The sequence below is a fragment of the Pipra filicauda genome, unplaced genomic scaffold (genome assembly GCF_003945595.2).
Source record: "Pipra filicauda isolate LSUMZ 115617 unplaced genomic scaffold, ASM394559v2 scaffold3_size10097308_pilon, whole genome shotgun sequence".
In the NCBI taxonomy this organism is placed as follows: domain Eukaryota; kingdom Metazoa; phylum Chordata; class Aves; order Passeriformes; family Pipridae; genus Pipra; species Pipra filicauda.
In genome coordinates, this window is record NW_024104532.1 from 9,530,897 (window position 1) to 9,551,828 (window position 20,932).

At 53.0% G+C, this 20,932-nt stretch overlaps 1 protein-coding gene across 1 annotated transcript in view; it reads left to right on the forward strand.

Moving 5' to 3' along the window:
• Nucleotides 1-5,513: 5,513 nt before the first annotated feature.
• The window catches only part of PSD2 (pleckstrin and Sec7 domain containing 2), an 86,890-nt gene continuing 71,471 nt past the window's right edge, over nt 5,514-20,932 (forward strand). The window contains exon 1 of the mRNA XM_027726242.2: nt 5,514-5,606. The gene's annotated coding sequence lies outside the window, so the exon portion shown is untranslated. The remainder of the gene's footprint in view (nt 5,607-20,932) is intronic.

The window sequence follows — 20,932 nt, forward strand, 5'->3', positions numbered from 1 at the left end:
CTTGCCATGCCAGGTGTTGGAGATGAGTCTGGGGAACCCACATGTCTCACCAGTGTCCAGCAGGGATGTGGAAATCTTCTCCAGGGTACCATTTAAGGTCTTCACAGCTCAGAATTAAGGAACTAATGCACGAGGAAAGGGCAGGGGAACAGGCCAACAGCTTACTGGGGGCAAACACAAACTGGTGTAGAGCAGTTTGTAGAGCAGTGCTCCCCACAAACTGTGGGAGCACTGGGCTCGCTCAGGAGGCCCATGGCTGCTGCAAAGGGCTGGTGTCTCCTCCAGCTGATGACAGGCAGGATGTACCACATCCCCACATCTCCCCTTCCAGTTTGCTCTTCTCCTGTAACAGCTACACCAAGGCTGAATGTAACCCTGTCAAAAGCCAGTATCTGTTCTTAGTGCAGACTGCTGAGGCTGGAGGACAGAGCAGAGGCCAGGCTGCAGTTAAAGGTGACAGAATCCCAGATGTCTAGGCCAGAAAGCAATTCCAGAGCCTTTCAGTGTGGACAAAACCTTGCCTGTACATCCATATTGTCTTCCCACTGAGCTCAAACAGCGTGCAGCCATCCCCTGTGCAAGCAAGGCAGTGCCCTGTCCAGGTGCAATCCTAGGAGACAGGCTGTCCTGCTCCCAAATCCCAGGCCACAGCTCCCCAACAAGCCAGGGAGGGAGGGGAATGCTCAGTAGCTCCATGAATGAAGGCCATGGAAGCTTGTTGTCATGGCAGTGGGAGTGAGGGGCTCGTGAGTTACCAGCCACACAAGAAGTTTGTTATCAGCCACGAGAAGTTGTTTTCTCTGACAGCTTGGGGCTGTTCTGGGCAGGGCCAGGAGCTGGACTCAATGACCCTTGTACAAGGTCAGGAGTTGAACTCGATGATCCTTGTGGGTCCCTCCCAGCTCAGGTTGTTCCATGATTCTATGATTCCATGACCTCTGCTACTATTCAACAGCCTGTTTCAGTCAGGAGTGCTGTTTGCTGCTCCTGCCAGGGGCCCTGTCAGCCAGGCAGGAGCAAAGGGGATCCAGGTAGGCACTCCTAGTGGGAGAGGTGACTGGTGGCAGAGGAGACCCCCGTGGGCAGGGATGGGGTTGGCTCCCTGTGCCGCTGGTGGCCCGGGAATGCCGATCCCGCAGTCATCCTTCGCCGTGGTGCCAGAGGGTGCCTGACACATGGCACTGGGAGATCTGCAGTTGGCCTCGAGCGTGCCCCAGATGGTTTGATGCCAGGGTGTTTGCACACAGCTCTGCCATTTAATGGGGAGAGAAGGCAGAGCTGATCCCAGCTGAAGCCGTGCACCAAACGCTGACAGACTGTTTGTCGAGACACAAACATTGGCAAATGGCCCTGCTTGCCGTGTACTGAGAGTCACGGCAGAGAGGGAGGGAACCCAAGAGCAGGGATGTCTCTGGCAGGGACTGGGAGTCCTCAAAGTGCAGTTTAGTGCGTGTTTCTGGGAAGAAGGAAGTCGCTTTCCGGGGAGTTTTGAAGTGCCCTTCTCCAAATGGGTGGAACTGGGATGCCCAGCTTGCATAAATGAGGCTGGGGGTGATGGGCATAGCTGGATATGATCCAGTTTGGGGGATGGAGCATCCCACCTGTCCAGCCAGGATGGTACCCCTGTGGTCCCTCAGGTTTGGTGTGTTCAGGAGTACCTTTCCAGAGAAAGCCAGACCCACCAGCACATCAGATGTGCCAGAGACTCCTCTCCCAGCAGGTAATGGAGCACTCAGGGCAGCAGTGGGGCTATCTGTGATCCATGGCTTTTTGGTAGGGTTGTGCCTTACTCACCAGCATCTGCTGTTGTCTCTTCCCCTCTGGGATCCCACACTCCAGAAAGGAGTGGATGGGAGCCATGGAGAAGGTGACATGGAAAACATGAGTCAGAGCTGGACAGCCTGGAGCAGAAGCCAGGGACCAGCATTGTGCCCAGCAGAGGGGACAGGTCTGCTCTCCCCAGGAACAGGCTGGGACCTTCCCACACCATGTCATGAATTTACAGTGCTGCTGTGAAGGGAAGAATGGCCTCCAAACAGCACCTTCAGGCCTCTAGTGCATCCCAGGGTTTGGATCCTGGGAAAGCCAGGGCGCCTTGCCAGAGTTCCCAGCCCAGAAAAGCCAGCTCTCAGGAGGTCTGGGTGGCAAGAGGTACCTGAAGGCACTGACTGGAGAGCTTTACAGCTTCCCATCAAACTAGGGAAAACAAGTGCTGCTCTTATGCTGATCTAGGAGCTTCATTTTGCCAGCAGGAGCCTTTTGTCTCTCAGAAGATCCTCCTGGCTGGAAGAAACTTTGGAACTTAATTGTTAACCTGGATGGGCCTCAGTTCAAGGTGATGGACTTCTGCAGACCAGGAGCCCTGTGTTTCCAGGAGCTCTGCCCTGCAAAATGCTGAACACCTCCCAAGGCAACAGGGTGAGGGAGAGGGGGTCCCAGAGGAAGGAAAACATGGCCCATGTGGGTGGGGGGCACAGAAGGGTAATGAAGGGGGAGGAGTTACCACCTGGCAAGAATTACAAGCAGGGTAAGGCATTGTCATCTCTCTGGAAACCACCGTGGGGCAGCCTAATGTCAAAGGAGTCCACAGTTTTAAATTACCACTGATACCATATCAAAAATATCGAAATTTGGGGTGAAGGTTCAATGAACAAAGGGAAGGACTCTTACAGATTGATACTCTGCTTTGGAGTATCGTCCAAAATGTACCTGCATTAGAGTGAGAGTAGTAAATGTGTCCCTTTCACCAAGTTCCTGGGAAGAGGAAGGGTCCCTGCAGAGTGCAGGGCTTGGCTGAGTGGCAGACAGGGGTCCATCCACCACCACATTCCTGCCTCACTCCATGCTGGCCCCCAGCCAGCAGCACCACCCGGGACTGCTTGGGGGACCCACCTGGAGATGCAAAGGCCTGGGAAGGCCCACTTGGAGCAGCCATCCCCTAATATGCTTTGTGACAGCAGCCCAGGACTTTAAACTCGGTGCCTGTGACTGCACAGGAGGCTCAGCCAGGTAATGCCAAAGGATGTGGGGCAGTGTGGTCAGTCTGTCTTGTTCTGTGCTGCTTTCTGCTCTCTCCTGGGGCCTCCTTGGTGCTGCCAACTCACCATTTGTGATGTTTTTAAAATCTCAAATCACATGATAGAAATGGTGGTGGCAAAAAAAGGCAAAGAAAGTTTTGACTTGTGGGAGCTACTGTGAAAAAAGACTTGCACAGAGGTGGAAAAATGCCAGTTGTGGTACTGAGGGGCAGCTACTCAGCCTGTAAAACGTCAGAGTATGTGTCAGACAGGGATGCCCTGTTGTGCCAGTCCAGTCTCTGGGGTGGTTTTCCAGCACTGGGGAAAAGTCCTGGAAGCTAGCTCCTGCATCACCTGTGGCTGTTTTTCTCTCCATCCCCTGCACAGCCTTTCAGTCCCCTCCTGAATTCCTTGCCATATCAAAAGAGAGGAGACAAAAAGGGCCAAGTGACTATTTCTAAACCAATGCAAACGCCCCAGGCAGCAGCTCAGCCCTGCAGTGCCCAGGTCTGGACGGGCAGACGAGTGAGAACATTCATCCTTGCCCTCAGTGTCCCTCTGCCCTCCCCTCTGCCAGGTGCCCACTCAGCCTCCCCTCTGCAGCTCACACATGCCAGCTGCCTGCCCCCTCCATGGCCCCAGCAAAGGGAAGGGGCTGCTAACAGAAATATCTTGCTTCAGTGTGACCTCCCTGACCTGAAACCCTCCAGAGACCTCTCTCCAGATTATCCTCATCCTGCTGCTGCCAAGCTCTGCCTCTCGGCCTTGACCCTTCTCTCGGCGCTGCAGAGGCTGCCCTGTGAGGAGTGGGGGTGTGTCCCTCACGGTGCCTTGCTGCTGCCTTTTGTGTGATCTCCCACATGGCCCTCCCCTCATCCAGAGGTTCTCCTGCCGATGTGCCGGGCTCGGCGCTGGCACCGCGGCATCCCTTGGGATCCTGTCTCTTAGCAACGCCAAGGAAGATGCTGAGCACACGTCTGGTCCATCGGTCCACGGAGCCTCCGTGCACAGTGCAGAGGGCAGCTGCTGCCTGGAGGGAACACAGCTCCCCTGCACAACCCACCTCCCCTCTCCCCCGCCCCTGAGAAGCAGGTGAGGGGCTCAGGAGGTTGAGCACTGTGTGGTAAGATACACGCAGGTACCCCCAAAAATGTCAGGGCAGTGGAAAGAATCCAAAAAGGTTCATTCTGAAGACGAGAACGCTAAAAACTTGCAAAGGAGAAGCTGCATCAGGCTGCAAAGCAGCGCTGGGCCTGAGAAAGACACACCTCCTGTTTCTTCTTCGAGTTTTATTATCTCTGCTTCCCCATCTCTCCCCACTGGATGCAAAGACCTGTGGCATCTTCTCTGTCCTCCCATATCAGAGAGTGAGCTTCTGGAATGCAAGAGGGAAGAGAACAACACTGTTTGGAGAAAGTGGCAGGGAAGCCTCTCTTAAGTGAAATGCTGACTCCTCGGTAGCAAAATCTTCTGGAAAAAGAGTATTTACTACTGCAAGCACCAACGTGGGGCCTCTCAGCCTGGTACCCCTGCCCTGCTCTCCAGCCCATCCCACAGCTTTCTGAAGGCCTTTCCTGCACCAGCAACATGCAAAACTCCCACCACCCTTCTTCTCCTCTTCCAGCACTCCTCCACCACCAACAAGGCCCTCAGGAGGTGCTCAGACTGCCCCAAAGCAGCCAGGGGGGATGATGAGTATCTCCAGTACATCCTCCTGTCCTCTGTGCACAGTGCAGAGGGCAGCTGCTGCCTGGAGGGAACACAGCCCCCCTGCACACCCCACCTCCTCTCTCCCTTATCCCTGAGAAGCAGATGAGGGGCTCAGGAGGTCGAGCACCAACGTGGGGCCCCTCAGCCTGGTACTCTTGCCTTGCTCTCTGGCCCATCATAGATCTTTCTGAAGCCCCTTCCCACACCAGCAACATGCAAAACACCCACCACCCTTCTTCTCCTCTTCCACTGCTCCTCCACCGCCAGCAAAGCCCTCGGGAGGTGCTCAGGCTGCCCCAAAAGAGCCGGGGGGGTGTGTGATGAGCATCCCCAAAGTCCCGCTCATCCCCTGTGTCCCACTCATTCCCAATATATGTCCTGCTCATCCCCCCTGTCCGTCTTGCTCATTCCCGGTGTGTGTCCCTCTCATTCCCGCTGTTTGTCCCGCTCATTCCCGTTGTTTGTCCCACTCATTCCCGATGTTTGTCCCGCTCATTCCCGGTGTTTGTCCCGCTCATCCCGGTGTTTGTCCCGCTCATTCCCGGTGTTTGTCCCGCTCATCCCGGTGTTTGTCCCGCTCATCCCGGTGTGTGTCCCGCTCATTCCCGGTGTGTGTCCCGCTCATTCCCGGTGTTTGTCCCGCTCATCCCGGCCCGGGCGGTGCCGGCGCAGTTCGGGCCGCGGCCGCCAGGGGGCGGTAGAGGCGCGGGCCGGGCGCTTTGCTGCCCCCTGGCGGCCCCGCGGCCGGTGCCGGTTGTCCCGGGGATTGTCCCGGGGATTGTCCCGGGGAATGTCCCGGGGGATTCTCCCGCTTCCCCATGGCCGCACGCGTGTCCCGGGGACACGGCAGAGCGCACGACCAGGGCGAGGAGGTACGGGGTGAGTGCGCCTGTCCCTCCCACCCGGGAGGAGCGTCTCCGGGAGAGGGGCCCCCTCGGGGTGAGCGGTGCGGTCGGAGGGGTGGTTCAGATCGTGTCGGAGGGATGGGGGTACTCCCCGAGCTGTGTTATTCCAATATCGGAAGGACGGAGGTGCCCCCGGGCTGTGTTATTCCCTGTACCGGAAGAACAGGGGTGTCCCCAGGCTGTGTTATTCCCAGTATCGGAGGGCTGGGGTGTCCCCGGGCTGTGTTATTCCCTGTATCAGAGGGCTGGGGTGTCCCCGGGCTGTGTTATTCCCTGTATCAGGGGGCTGGGGTGTCCCCGGGCTGTGTTATTCCCTGTATTGGAGGGTCGGGGGTGTCCCCGGACTGTGTCACCCCCGTGCTGGAGAGAAGCGAGTGGTCCTGGGGCTCTGTTATCCAGAGGGAGGGGGTGCCCCCCCTCTTGTGTTACACCCGTGCCCGAGGGATGAGGGTGCTCCCCGGACTGTTACCCACGTGCTGGAGGGATTGGGGTGTCCAGGGGCTGTGTTACGCCCGTCGCAGAGGGATTGGGGTGCCCCGGGCTGCGTTGTTCTCGTACCAGAGGGGTGGGGGTGCCCCTGAGCTGTGTAACCCCCGTTCCGGAGGGATTGGGATGTTCCGGGGCTGTGGTACCTCCGTGACGAAGAGAAGGGGTTGCTCTCGGGCTTGTGTTATCCCCCGCCCCCCCAGGGGCTCTGTTAGACCCCTGCCGGAGGGATTGGGGTGCCCCGGGTTGTGTTGTCCTCGTACCAGAGGGATGGGGGTGCCCCCGGGCTGTGTTATCCCCCTCTCGGATGGACGGAGGTGTCCCCGGGCTCTGTTATCTCTGTGCCAGAGGGGTGGGGGTGTGCTGGGTCTGTGTTATCCCCGTGCCAGAGGGATGGGAGTGCCCCCGGGCTGTGTTATCCCTGTGCCGGAGGGATGGGGGTGTCCCAGGGCTGTGTCACACCCGTGCCGGAGAGAAGAGGGTGGTCCTGGGGCTGTGTTGTCCCATATGCTGGAGCAATGGGGTGCCCCCGGAGCTGCGTTCTCCCCGTGCTGGAGGGATGGGGCTGCTCCCGGGCTGTGCCATCCCCTGTATCAGCAGTAGGGTGCAGGACAGGCTGCTCAGGGCGCTGCATACCCACCTCTCTGCAGGCCCAGCAGTGCCCCAGGCTGGATCGCCATCCTCTTACAAGCAGTGTAGGGAGAAGTGACAGGCGCTGAGCTGGCTCTTCTTCCCGGAGAGCCTCCAGGATGGAGCACTGCGGGATTAAGTTTGTGCTGAAGTGGTCTCATGCTATCTCAAAGCTGCAATGCTTCCTGGGCTACTCAGGGAAGGACTTGGAGTAGGGGTTTTGGAGGATTTGTGGCCTGATAGAGAGTTTGCTGCAAGGATTTTTCTGCTCTCAGGTTCCTGGCCAGCTGCTCCCTTGTCCTTCTGTGTAAGGGAGCAGGTTCAACTGGGTGTCAGAAACATCCTTTCAAACAGTGGTGTGTAAGACACGAGCCAGAGGAGCGGCATCCCTGCCACGTCCATTCCTGGGTTTGCTGCAGTTCCCCGGAGCAGAGGGAAGGCTGAGAAGCAGAATTAAAAAAGGTGTGATGTGGACAAGCCCACTCAAGCTGACTGGCAGCTCATCTTGGTTTGATGGACGAAAATTTCACTGGGAGGGTTTCAGGCCTTTCTTGGCAAGCAGAATTAGCAGCCTCTTGGCAGGTTTGCAGGCATGGGATGCTGTGTCTGTGGGATGAGGAGCTCTTGCTGTGAGGATCTTCTCATGCTATGAAATGTCTTCAGCCTCCAGTTCACTGTCAGTCCCTCTGGGTAGTGCAGACCTTGCCTGTTGATCATAGTGGAGCTTCCACCCCTTCGTATAGATACTGAAGGGGAGGCAGAGGGCAGGCTTAGGGTATCAGAATGTTTGATAAATTAGGTTGCTTTTCTGAAATATTGTTTTTTTTAATTAAGGGGAAATGCTGATCACGTCTTCAGAACTGAGTTCTCGTTTGTGGATTTGAGATGATTCTTTAATCAAAATGCCTTTGCATAGGATGAATGGCAATCTTGGAGTTAAAAAATCATTGTCCCCGAGTGACAACTTTTGGTTCTTTCTGCCTGGCATCAGTGTGGCAGGAAAAGGGGAGACATGGTTACTGGGTTAAGTGTGAGGGAGGCAGTGGTTCTGGGTTGCTTCCTGGGCTGGCAGAGGTGGTGTGAGGCTGTGAACAGCCAGCTTGTGCACCTACAGTCAGCTCAGAGCCAGCTGCAGCCTGCACCCTGCTGCTGGCAAACTGAATTTCACTGCTGTGTGCTCAAAGGCATCATCCCAGTTCCAGGCTGGGGTGCAGACTCCCCTGGCCCAGAGCGAGGGGCTGAGCAGCTGAATTCAGTGCAGGGCAGGTAAAAGGACGTTGTGGGTGACAGGTTAAAAGGAACCTGACATGGGGACACTTGCAAAGTGATCTCTGTGGCTTTTCTCAGGGTGGGCTCAGCCATCAGGTTAGTCCAGAAACACTCACCTCAGTTTTGGGTCTGCTGAGGGGGCTGCCATGGGTCCCACCTCAATTCATGACTGTCCCAGACGGCTTTTGGCAAATCTGAGTTTAAGAAACAAACCACACCTGGCAGAGAGACCTTTTCTGGAGGGCCTTAAAGCTTTCAGCAAAGGGACCTGGACGGTTTCCTACTGCCTCTTTTGAGAGCAGGAACAAGGAACAGGGTTTTGAATGGTGTCCTGAGACCTGATGCTCTGGGTTTCCGTTCCAGCACAGGGTTCTAAGCCAAGAAAACTGCCTGTCCTGCCAAGGCCGGGTAGGAAACTGGGCCCTGGAGCAGCGTCAGCAGCGTGGCGTTAACTCCTCTCTGCAAGGAGCACTGAGGCTCCTTTGATGAGCTCACTATCTGCAGCAGTTACTTTCTTGTTTCCTTCCAAAAGTCCTGTCCTGCCTGGCTTAGCCACGGCCTGACACTGTGGAGCTTGTGAAGATGCTCATTCAGGCTCAGTGATGAACTTTAGTCACTTCTTGACCACGTCCTGTCTGAGCTGTGCTCTGCTGGTGAACAGCCAGCCTTGGCTGGGGGATGGCACTGGGGGATGGCACTGGGGGGCAAGGAGTCGAGCAGAGGTAGGTGGGCTTGAGCCAGGGGAGGGAATGGCTGCAGAGCAGGGACCTTGAAGCAGTTTACAAGCCTTAAACGTGTTCCGGAACAACAGCAGTGGGACACATGGGGAATCTTCTTATATTTTCTCTTTGGGTGATGGTTGCAGATCAAGTAGAAGGGATGAGCTGTTAGTTTGGGCACATATATCCCACAGGCTCCTGGGAGTGGGGTGTTTCTGGGGGTAGGACAGGTACACTGACTGCCAGCAGCAAGTCTAGCAGTCATCTCAGAGAGACTGAGAGCTGCTCTGCTTTGATCATCCCATCTGCTTGCCTGAGCACACCACACATCTGCACATGAGCTGTCTCCCATCAGGTGAGACATGTGCCTGGACAAGCTGCCTCCCCTGTATTTGCTCCTCCTGCTGCGGTGACCAGATGTCCTACTCTTTAGTGATGTTGTCCTACTTTCAAGTAGGTTATTCTATTTTTGCCTGGCCCTGTCCTTTTTGTGACTTTGCCTCCCTACGTGTCCTGTACCTGGCTTTCCCCTGGCAGAGGCAGAGGATCTGCAGGTCGTGGTCCTGAGCAGTACAAGCCATTTCCCTCTTCTGTGTTTCCCCAGGAACTCGCACAGGCATGGGCAGGGACCCAGTGCCTCCTTAAAGATGTTTAGATGCTGAAGGTCCTCAGAGGGAAGGGTCAGGCTTCCAGCTTGCTTTAAGGGTCTTGAATGGCCTTGCTCGAGCTGGCAGTCATGTGAAGGTGTTTGTTGTTGTCTATATGTCTTATCTTCAAGAGCCAGCGCTTCCAGGATCTGAAAGAGATGTCTAAGCAGAGAAGGAAAGGGCTGAGCTCCCTCTCAGGGCTGAGAGTCAGCTGGGAATGGAAATGGAGCCTTGTCCTGTAACTGCAAACTGGCAGCTTGAGGTCTGGGTACTGCAGGGACCTGACTGCCAGCTCACAAGCCTTCCTTGGAAAACACCTTGTCTTTGGCTGCCAGTCCCTGCTGACACTGATCTCCGACACTGGCTCTTGCTGGCTTCTCCTCCTCTTACCCTTTGACTTCAGTTTGAAAACTGCAGCTTCTTGTTCAAGCCAGCCACGACACGCTGAGGTCAGGGTGCCTGAAGGTCTCTGAGCTGCCCCAGGTGGACTCCCTGGCATGGCTGCCAGGCTGCAGCCGTGGAAAAGGGCAGTGCCCCGTTGGACAGGCTGGGAGGGAGCACGCAGGCTGGAAGCTGAAGGCTGACAAGCTTTGGACCAGCACTGCAGTTTATTTATGGCCTGCTTAGCAATCTCAGGCAGGCAGTGTGGGTTAAGGCATCTCCTGTCCTGGATTGACAGTACAGATCCAATTAGCCATGAAAGCCTCTAATTATTTGTCCTGAATTGCTCCGGTGGTAACCAAGGCTGTGCTATCTCCTCCTTTTGTCTGTGTCCCAGCTGGAAATGCCCCAGTGTCCCTGCATCTAGAGCAGCAAGTGTGATGTGCGAGCAGAGTCAGCACAATCTAATCAAAGGAGACAGGCCCAGGGAGTTAATGAGGGGACGGACCCGCTTCGTTAACTTTGGAGAGTTCTCTAAGCCCCGTCCTGAGAGACAAAGGACTGAGATTGCGTGTGGCAAAGATAAGGCTCACGAGATGAACTGCTGTGGTAGAGGGGCTGCAGACCATGGGGAGGGAAGGGGGTGGCTGTCAGAAAGATTTGAAAGCAGAAAGTCCCTTGCATGTCACAGGAGAGGAACACCTCCCCTATGAGAAAGGCTGAGAGAATTGGGATTGCTCAGTCTGGGGAAGGGAAGGCTCCAGGGTGACCTTACTGTGACCTTTCAGTACCTGAAGTGGCTACTGAAGAGCTGGAGAGGGACTTTGGGCACGGAGTGACAGGACAAGGGGGAATGGCTTCAAATGGAAAGAGAGTAGGCTTAGATTGGATATTGGGAAGAAATTCTTCCCTGTGAGCGTGGTGAGGCCCTGGCACAGGTTGCCCAGAGAAGCTGTGGCTGCCCCTGGATCCCTGGAAGTGTCCAAGTCCATGTTGGACAGGGCTTGGAGCAACATGGGACAGTGGAAGTTGTCCCTGCCCATGGCAGACTGGCAGACTGATGGAGGTGACCATCCCAGAGAAATGACCCTGGATCTCTGAGAGAGAAGCTGGGTCTCTAGTGGAACGTGTCCTTGCCCATGATGACTTTTAAGGTCCCTTCCAACCCAAACAATTCTGTGATTCTATGATTCTGATCCTACAGCTTGGCCAGCACGGGACACTGGAAGGACACTGGCTGCAGGGAGTCACAGGCACGAGGTGGGTTCACACGAGCAAGGTCCAGGCGTGTGTGCTAAGTTACAGCTGTGGATTCTCAACTGGAAAACTATTTTAAGGTGAAAAAAGGTTTGCAGGGCACTTATTGCCTCCTCCTGCTCATTCTGGGTTCTCATTCTGCAACGGAGGAGCCTCGGCTCTCTGCTAGAGAAAATGTGTCATTTACATTCTCAGTAACCTTAACTCTGACCTGAAATGACAGCAAATAGCTCTCAGACAAGACAGGGCAGGCAGCCTTGCCTTGAAAGCAAAATTTTACACAAATAACATTCAGCTCCTGTATGAGGGGCCAGCTGAGTGCTTCCACCATTGTTTCCAGGTCACAGAGTCCCCCCCAAAATGGGTTTTACATGGTTGTCTTGTGATGCTGCCTGAAGGCAAGCTGTGGCTTTGCTCACCACGTGCACATTTTGTCTTTGTGTGGATGTCTGAGCATCAGACCTGCCAGTGAAACGTCTCTGCCCCTGAGCATGAGAGGAAGGAGAATCAGCAAGGGTGCCCACCTGGGGGAGGCTGGGAGCTGTTCACAGGCATCCCTGGTGTGACACTGGAGCACCAAATATGTCTCTCTGACCTCCAACCGAGGGACATTCAGACAGGACCCATCTCTGCCAGGGCCAGTGCCAGTCCTCAGAATCAGCTGACAGATCCTCCGAGCCTCTTGGTGTCCTTCCCCTGCAGCCCAGAGCCTGCCAAGTTCAAGCCAGAGAGCTCCCTCCAAACAAATGGGGACGAGGGGGGTGGGCTGTTAACGTACAAAAACTGTTTCTTTCCTGCCTGCTTGGAAAGGGGAGCTATGGAATTTTAAGCAGCAAGGACAAAACTCCACTGAAGAGGCCTCTTCTGTGCTTGCTTGGTGAAATCACTGATCACAGTGGTGGGGGGGTCCAGGAAGATGCCAGGCTTGCCCTGATTAATGGCCCTGTTGTTGTCTGCTCTAGTTTGTTGGTCTTTGCTCTGGGAGACCGTTTGCCAGAGCGGCAACTATTTTCCCCAGAGCAGCTTCCATGGGAGCTGTCCCCGTGGCAGGGGCTGTCCCTCTGCATGGCCGGGCTGCACAGTGCCAGCTCTTGGGCCTGGCCTAAAGGGCTGGCCCAAAGTGTTCTGGGAACTTCCTTTGTGGCCACAAAACCCAAAGAGGTAGAGAGGGGACAGGTGAGAGGAGACAGAGGATCTTTTTTCCACCGGTCGCTTTCCTTTCTGGCTTTTAAGGGTGCCCAGCCTTGCAGCTCAGTACCCTGAGGAGGGGCACCCACTTCTCACACCTCGGTCTGTTCTCTCCAGCAGCACTGATTTAGCTGGGCTGGGAGCTCAGCAGCAGCCTGACTCATGCTTTTCATCCATCACTTTGACCATCCAGCAAAGCAGCTGTGCCCTGCACACCTCCTGTTTCCCACCCCGCGCTCAGAGCATCTTGCTCGGGCCCTCTTGCCTGTGTTTTTCTCCTTGAACCACTTAGTTTTAAAATAGAGCAATTATCTTCCTTCAGAAAGGAGCTTACTCTCTCCAATCTAGGGCAGTTTGACAGCACAGCAGCCTGCACAGCTCGCCCTGGGAGCACGGGTGTGTTCCCAGCGTGGGGGCTCCGAGGGCTGGAGCCCCTCTGCTCTGGACACTGCCTGAGATAGTTGGGGCTGTTCAGCCTGGAGAAGGGAAGGCTCCAGGGAGATCTAAAAGGACCTCCCAGTGCCTAAAGGGGCTCCAAAGAGCTGGAGAGGGACTTTGGACATGAGCATGGGGTGACAGGACAAAGGGGAATGGCTTCACGCTGACAGAGGGCAGGGTTAGATGGGATATGAGAAAGAAGTCTTTTACAAAGAGTGTGGTAAAACACAGGTTGCTCAGAGAGTTGGTAGATGCCCCATCACCCCAAATATTCAAGGCCAGGTTGAGCAAGGCTTGGAGAAACCTGGTCTAGTGGAAGGTGTCCCTGCCCGTGGCAGAGGGAGTGGAGTAGATGATCTTTAAGGTCCTTTCCAGCCCAAACCATTCTGTGATTCTAAGTGGGGGGTCCTGCCTGTGCCTTGGGATGGTGGTTGGGTCAGTAGTTTGGGGGCTGAGGAGGAGCATGACTGCAGCTGAACAGTTTGAATCCTTGGTCCCAGTCTTTTCTTAGTAACTGCTCATGAGTCAGAGGGATGCAGGTTTGGAGGCTTGGCTCTTTGGGAGCAAGGGCAACACGTTCTGCCAGAGTTCACAGCCCTCCCTCCATTGCCAAGCCCTGAGGGATCTCTGGATGGGGAAATTTGTCCCTGAGTCTATGTGATAAGAAAACACATCCCTTCAGACTGTTACCTACACACCTATCAACAAGTGACAGACCTGCAGGGCTGGCAGGAGCTTTCAGAGGTGGCCTAAGGCACATTCGTACCTGAAGAGGGGGGACCAGTTCTTATGTAGCTTGCTGCCAACAGAGGCTTCTCCAACCTGCTCCTAAAATCCCTGCCTGTGAGCCCCCTATCAACCCTAAATGGGGGCTTGGCTGTGATTCGGGGTCCAGAATTGCTTGTGGGGTTAAATGCTCAAAAATAAGAGCCTCTGCAGAAGCTTGTTGCAGGGATTAGTTCAGTGATGGGGCACATTCTGCCAGCCTCAGCTGCCACACTGGCCGTGGTGGGAAGGGTTTACATCCTCACATGTGTAGAGCACCTAATCTCCTCTGTCTTGGGATCCTTCTGCTGTCTCACAACTCTACACCCAGCTGTTGTTTAATTAAAAAATAAACAGTCAGGTAATCACAAGGAAAATGAAGCTGTTTTGTTCTTTATGTGTCCTTGGTGCTCTCCTGGCATCTTATCTGGGGACAACAGCTCTAAGCCTTGAATTTGCATTTTTGCCTTGCAGAGCCAATTGTTTTAATTGGGAGCAAAGCCAGGGAACAGTGTTTGTCCCATGCCACACAGACTGGCTGTGGTGTTAGAGAGGAACAGTGCCTTCTTTCCCCTTTGCCCTGCCCGATGGGCTCTGAGGTTCAGGTGATGTGGCTTTAGCTCGTGTTTGGTTTCACCTCTTGAGTGACTGCTGGGGGCACTTGGATTGTTCACCTGGAGAAGGGGAGACTGAGGTCAGAATTCACCAGGATCTGCAGCTTCCTCACGAGGGGCAGCTCCATCTCTGCTCTGTGTGATCAGTGACAGGACCTCAGGGAACGGCTGGAGCTGTGTCAGGGCAGGGTCAGGTTGGATCTCAGGGAAAGGTTCTTCCCCCAGTGGCTGTTTGGGCACTGACCAGGCTCCCCAGGGCAGTGGGCACAGCCCCAAGGCTGCCAGAGCTCCAGGAGTGTCTGGACAACGCTCTCAGGGACAGGGTGGGATTGTTGGGGTGTCCTGTGCAGGGCCAGGGGTTGGCATGGATGATCCTTGTGGGTCCCTTCCAACTCAGGGTACTCCATGATTTCATGATTCTCTGACACAGCTTTGTGCACCTGTGCTAAGCCAGACTGGACATCAACCATAGCCCATGTTGTGCTGTGAAATATGGTCAGGATGGTCAGGAGAACCAGAGAAAGGTCTGTGTAGGGCATCCAAGGTCACGTGGAGAGCCAACATAAGCTACTGATTATTTCTACTGAAGTAGAGAAGAGCCAGCTGACCAGCAGCTAAAGGGCAGAAATAAACTCTTTGTAAAGAGGGCATTTGACCACGGACACAAGACCAGATGACTTGTTCTTCAGCTGAGCTCTGTGTCCTTTCAGTGGAGCCAGAGCTCCAACCCACACCCTAGAAGTTTGGGACCTACAGAGGAATCCCAGGTGAGCCCTGAGGTACCACTCAGTATGTTCATCTGACCTTGGCAAGCCTGGAGATGCCAAAGCATGGGGGGAGACTGCAGCCATCTCCGTATTCCTGGAGTCAGCAGAGCTTCTCCATCTGGTGGCTTTGGATGGGACACAGAAGAAAAAATTAAAAGGCAAATTCTCAAAGGTTGGAGAAGTGGAATCTCCTTGATTAAGGCATTATAAAGCACTGTGATCATCAGGCCCACCCCAAGTGTTTGTCTTGAGCCAGCCTGGGACCTCTTTTGGGTGTGGACCAAAAGGCTACCCAGTGCACAAGGCCCAAGCATCCATGGACACCCTCTCAGTGGATCAACTGGGGCTGGATTTAAGGCATGGCCCAGGTGACAGACAAACCAAGATAGGACTTTGTTGCTTTGAACTTCCCCTACAGGAGCACCAGGCTTTCAATCCCAGATCACAGACCCCTCAGACACCCTCAGGGCTCAACCCACAAGCTTTGTACCCTGAATTACTCCATCATTACGGAGCAAATGCAGTGGTACAGACCCAGCCATGGCTCTGCTAATGCCTGGAGGCAGATTAGTGTCAGTCTTTTCCTTGGAGTCTGCCACCTATAGCACCTCTGACCAAGGCTCGTGGCTTAAGCTCCACTGCACTCCTGCAGCAACACTGTGCATTTTTCATACTGGAAACTGAGATTTGCAGAGGTGAAGTGAGTTGGTAAAAGAAGTCAGAGCCGTGTGGAAGGAGAGAAAAAAAAACCAGTAAAGCTGTAAAGCTGCCATTTTAATTTGCTGCACTGTACCCTGAGAACATCATCGTTGCTGAGCTACCACCCAGGTGCTCATCCAGTGGGAGCTGCTGGAGATTTGCAAGTATAAGTGCTTTAAACAAGGGACAACGTGGATTAAGCCTGACACCCCACTGGATCCTCCTTCTCTTGGTCCCTGATCTACCAACAAGCACCTCTGCCACTTTGCATATAATGTGACCTATTGTATAAATATTTAGTCACTCCGTTGGGAACATTAATTATAGATGGAGACGCAGCTTTTGAAAGCTGCCTGTAGGTCTGGGCACCCAATTTCCATTAATTTTAATGAGAACCAGACATCCAAATCCCATTTCGGTGGCTTTGAGCATCTCAGGCAAGAAGCTTCATCTGACATCCCCCCCCTGCCTCCATTCTCCCCACTCTGCAATTGAAGAGTGAGATTTGCAAATACCTTGCAAATCCTGCGGATGCCTGAGTTGCCCTTGTGCCATGCCATTGTCCTCTGCTGAGGATGGTTGGCTGGTAGCTTCAGAAGTATTTATAATAAGTTCATTTAATCCATCCTGTTAGTTTTTTCCCCCCTCTGCAACCCCCCAGCCCCCCAGCACTTTGAAACAGCGACGCCTGAATGAACCCCCCCAGCCTGTGTGGGTTTTTTTTTGACAGAGAGGCTTTGATGCTCGCAAATGACAGCTGTGCAGAGCAGGTCTGAAATGAATGATTGAATTATCTGACTGATTAAAAATGTGCTGTGGCTTGGAAGATCTGACAGCAAGTACTCGCTGAGGCGACTCACATGAAAGGGAGCTGCATGCACGTAGGGTGTGTGTTTGTGTGTGCTTTGGGAAAAACAGCCGGTGAGATGGGACAAAACACCCAGAGCAGCAGCTTCTTAAGCTCAGCATCCTTTCCAAAGCTCCAAATCTGCTGTGAGGTGCTCAGCAGAGCTAAAACTCAGCGTGGTTGTGGAGATAATGATTATTTAGACAGACGTCAGCAGTGGTTTAGGAAATGGAAATTGAGCTAAAAAGTAGTGCAGGGGCTGGGGAACTGCTTAACTGCATCTCAGTCCCGTACAGACCTGTGGCTGAGGAGTGATAAACTCTCCTGTTGGAAGCATGGTTCCATCCTCTGTGCTACAGACACGTGCCCATGGTGTGGGGCAGCCCCAGGGGTGTCAGCTCTGTGGGAACATGTCCGTGATCCAGAGTTTTGACAAGCCTGGGCCCCTGTGAGATTAACTATAAATGGCTGGGAGGATGGAGAAAGGAAGCTTGGTTGTGGCTGTGCCCTCAGTGCTGTCAGTGATGGCAACAGCAGATGTGTTAATGCATGAGGGACAGGAACAGCCTTTCCAGACCTATCTCAACTTCCTTCCCAGTCCCCATATAGCAAAGTGTCCCTCCCTGATGCCTCACAGAAATTCAGCTCAGCCAGAACACAAGCGAAATATCTGGTAGTGAAAGGAATGAAAACATTAAAATTAAAAAAAATGTTTCTTCGCAAATGAAACATATTTTGTCAGCTCAACAAGTTCACAGGTTCCTGTGGGAGTTCCATCCAGGGGAAAAAAAATCCCAGCATAAAGGTTACAACTGTAATTCTTCATCGTGAATGCTCTTCTGATAGCTTGCTGAAATTGATTTTTCCCTACATTGTTTAACTGCTCTTCATCTCCCTACTTGCAGAAGATCACTCTCTTCCCCTGACCCCTGGCTCAAAAGAGATGAAACACGGGGCTATAACTAATTGCTTTATCAGAAGTAGTTTTGGTTTAGTCTCCCCTGAGAGAGGAGGTTTAGCCCAGCCCCTGAGTAGTTTGTTCTTTGCCCTTTGCAGTGCCATCAGCTGAACTGATGTTGGGTGTCTGTAACAGCTTCAGCCTTGCTGGTCACACTCCCTGTCCCAGTTCCAGTGGCCATTGCAACAAGACTAAATGCTGAAGCTACAACAGTCCTGAGGGCACACGTAGCTAATGGGAATTCATTGGCATCTGTGTCATCTCTCCATCAACATCCTAAAATGTCCCTCTTATTGAATCCACTCCAGCAACCCAGGAACCCTCAGAGCAGGGGAGGTGCTGGGATCCTGCTCCTGTGGCTCATCCCTGCTAATTGTCCCACTGCAGCTCAGCCCCTTCCCAGGTGTGGGAACCCCAGGCCCCCTGTGCTTCTGGCCCCCATTTCTCCCAGCCAGGCCCTGACTGCTGAGCTTAAATGAAACATCAGATCATTTATCAAAAATATTTTTTTATTTTATAGACAATAGACAAGTGGCTGATGCCCCGTCCCTGGAAGTGTTCAAGGCCAGGTTGGACAGGGCTCTGAGCAATGTTATATTCATGAAATCAGAGAATCATAGAATAGTTTGGGTTGAAAGGGACCTTAATCTCGTTACAACCCCCTGCCATGGTCAGGGACACCTTCCACTAGCCCAGGTTGCTCCAAGCCCCGTCCAGCCTGGCCTTGGACACTTCCAGGGATGGGGCCACAGCTTCTCTGGGCAACCTGTGCCAGGGCCTCCCCACCCTCCCAGGGAAGAATTTCTTCCTAATATCCAATTTAAACCTACTCTCTTTCTGTTTGAAGTCATTCTCCCTTGTCCTGTCACTCCGTGTCCTTGACAAAGTCCCTCTCCCACTCTCATGGAGCCCTTTCAGGCACTGGAAGGCCACAATTAGTCAGCCCGAAGCCTTCTCTTCTCCAGGCTGAACAATCTCAATTCTCTCAGCCTTTCCTCATGGGAGAGCTGCTCCATCCCTCTGATCATCTCGGTGCCTCCTCTGGACTTGCTCCAACAGGTCCATGTCCTTCCTGTGCTGGGGATCCCAGGGCTGGATGCAGGACTTGTCCAAATACCCAGCCAGGGGCTGCTCTCCCATCCAGGTTGCAGCAGTTCAGACATTTCCCTGCAGACACCAGATCGATGGAGGGGGGTGGACAAACACCTTCCCTAAATAGCTCCATAACAAAGGGAAAGAAAATCCATGTTCCCAGAACAGCTTTTCAGCCTCAGGGATAGATGCTGAAGGACTCGTGTTGCTGCCAGTGCACAGCCCCATGGTCTCTAAAAATGACAGATGATAATTTTGTGTTACCAGAAGTGTTGCAGTGAATTTGGAGTAATTCTGTATCAGGCCTCAACTGGACAGATAAAAGTGAATTGATTACTGAACTCAGAATTAATAGTTGCTTAAACGCCCTAATTGCATTTGTTATGAGCAGAATGTGATCTTAAATTGATAATACATATGCAAGGCACTTCAAAGTGGTAAATTTTCCTAAGCTGAGAACAATTACAAGCAAGAAATGATTGGAGGAAAAACGGAGAGAAAATAATTTGTGTTCTAAATGAGGGTTGTTTAGGAAAACTTTGATAGATGCTGTCCCCTCCACAGCATGCACACAGATTTGCAGTCCTGGAAGATATTCTTAGCTAAGAATCTATCATTGTTGAGGAAGAGAAAAACAAAAATAATAACAGTAATAAAAACCCAAATAGAACAAGAAGGGATTTGGTGACAAAAGCAATGAATTAACTGTTACATAACGCAGAGACCTGGAAGGCTAATCTGGAAGAGCAGTCAATGAAAATTATGTTTGCCAGCATTAAGGACTATTAGACACCGTGCATGTGTGTGTGTTTACAGGCATATGTGTCAGGAGGAAAATAAATGCTGCATGTTGGGTTTAGATGAAGCTGGTGAAGAGTCTACTCTGATACTGCCAAAAAACCCAAGAAATGTCCAGCCAAAGATTCATACCTCTGGAAAAAAGCAGCCTGATGGGTCCATATCCTGGAAAGGTGATGGAAAGCTGCTTGTTCCAGCAGTAACCAGGCAGCACATGGAATGGCAACTGGGAAACTGAAATTTTTGTACATATCTAGGACTAGAAGAAAGCTACACTGAATGGCCTCATAAGGAATGGCTGAGAGATCCTTTTAGGATGTTTGTACTTCGTGTGTGTCAGTACCTGGGGCAGTGGGAGAAGGGTTGCCCAGAGAAGCTGTGGCTGCCCCACCCCTGGGAGTGCTCAAGGCCACGTGGGATGGAACTCTGAGCAACCTGATCTAGTTGAAGGTGCCCCTGCCCTTGGCAGGGGGTTGGAAATGGTTGAGCTTTTAAGGTCCTTTCCACCCCAAACCATTCTGTGACCCTATGTAGTTAGTCAAACAAAATAGGACAACATTTCTTTAGTTGGGATGATGGATGGCAGAGAGGGGGAGACTCCCAGCACTGGGATATAATAAAAGATGGAAGAGATGCTGCAGAACCCTGGTAGCCAGTAGAACAGCAGAGTCCCTGTGGGACCTCCCAGAGCTTGCTCACATCCGTTGCTGAGGATACAGTTTTCATACACTAAAAGTTACTGAAATTAGGACAAGTCAGACACTGCGAGTGGTCTGGTCTGCTTGGGGAGCTGGTTTTATGTCAGCAGTGGGCTCTCAGGAGGCCAAGTGCGAATTCAAACGCTCATGAACCCCCATGAGCAGAGGAAAGATGGTGTTTTGGAGGACAGTGACTCATTTGAAAGTTGTCGTGAAGGCAGCCAGTGAACAGAGTGCTCATCCAGCATCAATCTTACCTTCTGCCAAAATCTGAAATGCCAGGAATGATGCCTCCCATATTCCAGGCTGGGATTTCCCAGGCAGAAGTGCCTACGCTGGGCAGGGAATCAAATATCTCCATGGCACATAAAAATGCACCAGAGAGGTGACTAATCCCTGCACAGGAGACCCGTGCTGTGCAGTGTCCTCTTGGGACTTCCAGAGGGCTCTGGAGATCACAGTGGCTGTGCTGGACACTGGTCAGGCTGGTACTCAAGTCTGAGTCCTGGCCCAGCACCCAAAAGGTTTTTGAGGAGCTCAAAGAATGAACTATGGTATAGAAAACCAGATTCCTGTGGAGCCCTAAACAAGTTCCACTTGAATGTACATCCAGAAGGACATTATAACGGGAACTGGTCACAGCCTATGGGAAAAAGAATTCCTTAGGGAACATTCTTGAAGTAGCTGGGCTTTTGTATCTAAAAAGAGCCAATGGTTGCAGGGTGACACCAGACATGATGTTTAGATGCAAGTCCTGGGGTTGGAATTACTTCCCCCACGAGTTAATTGTTGGACAGTTTGTCTCAGGGTCAGGTCCTTGGTGTAGCTCAGCACCTCTCTATCTTCCCCTATACACCTGTAACTCAGACAACCTTGATGCAGAAATTCTGGGTGTGGACTTTCTGACCACCTCTTACGTGCAAGGACAACTTTTCCCCCTCCTCATCCTCCCGCAGGATCCGCTGGGAGTGTGGGTTGTGGCCTCTGGATCTGGCAGTTCCTGCCATAAGCAGTATCACCTGCAGGCTGGAGGCTTTCTCCTTTTTC